Genomic DNA, 1840 nt, shown 5'->3' on the forward strand with positions numbered 1-1840 from the left:
TTGTTATAATACTCCTAACAGTTGAATGTGGTTATTTAGTAGTGAGGAAATTTTACAAATGGACTTATTGCACAGGTGGCAACCCATCACAGTACCACGCTTGAATTCACTGAGCTCCTGAGAGCGACCCTTTCTTTCACAAATGATTGTAGAAGCAGTCTTCATGCCTAGGTGCTTGATTTTAAATGCCTGTGACCATGGAAGTGATTAGAACACCTGAATTCAATGATTTGAACTGGCAACCTGTATAATGCCTAAAATGCATTACCTACAAGATTACCAAATTCATTTTCCTAGCTTGTAGTATTAAGAGTATTAAGAGTATTCTGAGACCACATTTTACTTTACATTTACATCCTTTTTTAAAGCATAAAAAGAAAACCCATACGTACAAAAACATATTTTTTTAGCAAAAACATGTGTAGGTTTCACTGACTAAAAAACTATTAGCTTGCTTTGATTCTTTGCTTGAGATCTAAATGTACCTCCTCTCCATGAACACACACCCAGTACTAAACCACTAGGTGGCAAAGTTATACCACCACAACAGTTTATTTTTTCTTCATGAGACTTTATTTGGTTTATTCTGTCCAGTACAGTACTGAATTATTCTGTTATTCTCATCATACAGTATGTTTATTATTACTTTCTAATTCTGAATCCTTTTATTCCTTGTACAGTCTACATTTTGTCTACGCTGATTTTGACATCTGTTTAGTGGATGTGTGTGAAAAAAAGAATGTAGTCTCAGTCTCTATACAGTCAGTAATGATTTATTTGGACATAAAAATGCTTAAACATAATATTTACAAACATAAACAGGCTTTTTTTTTATTTTAGACTTCTTTAATAAAAACATGCTTTAAAAAAACAATAATTATAAATGAAAAAGATTTTAGTGAATGTTGATTTTTTGGGGGGAATTGACACACTTTTAGACACTATATATAAAAACAACAATAAATGTAATTTTGACAATGTAAACTGCGAAATTACCTCATTAAAGTGCAATTAATTATTCAGGCCTTCAGTTATACCCCAGATAACAGTGAACTTTTTTTTTTACCTAACTAACATTATACCTATGGTAGATCCACATTAACAGTGACAGACGTTTCACAACGTTTGTCTGATTTCACAGAAAAGCTGGAGAAGACATTAGCTCACCTGCAACACAATGCCATAACATAACAGTGTCATTTTTTATTTTCAGACTACTCCAGATTGACTTAAATTGCCTTATCTTTGTAATGAGACTAAACTCCATGTGCACTTTACAAGCTACTTATAATGCAGTACAATTTGTGTGTTATAGGATTTGGGTCATTTTAGCTGTATATTCTGTAAAACCATAAGCTGTATATTCTTTAAAACCTTCTAATATTTTGTATCATGTGTCATTCACAAGAACTCGCTATGTAGGAAACCACCAGCTACCCATGAAAACAAACTAGTTTTTACTAGCATGCTAGCTTGATCTATAAAATGCTGTTGGCTAGTCCCAAGCTAAAATGCTACTTATTTCTTATTTACATCCTACTTTTTGTTAGCTTGTAGGAAAATATAATAACATTTTTAAAACACCATCTAAGGCATGTAATGTTTACAGCCAGATTTATTACTTAGCAGCCATGCTAATATAGATTATGAACATTTATGAATGTTGCAGCTGTATTTATAAATATGACATCTCTCAGTCCTGTCATATTAGCTTGTGTTAGCTAATAGCTATCATAAACGTTATAGTAAAAATGGAAACATTTATTAATTCCTGTCAGGTTAGCTCAAGTTAGCACTTAAAAATAATCCTAAGCCTAAATGCACTCCAACCTGCCACAGT

This window comes from Tachysurus vachellii, chromosome 12 (genome assembly GCF_030014155.1).
Source record: "Tachysurus vachellii isolate PV-2020 chromosome 12, HZAU_Pvac_v1, whole genome shotgun sequence".
NCBI lineage: Eukaryota > Metazoa > Chordata > Actinopteri > Siluriformes > Bagridae > Tachysurus > Tachysurus vachellii.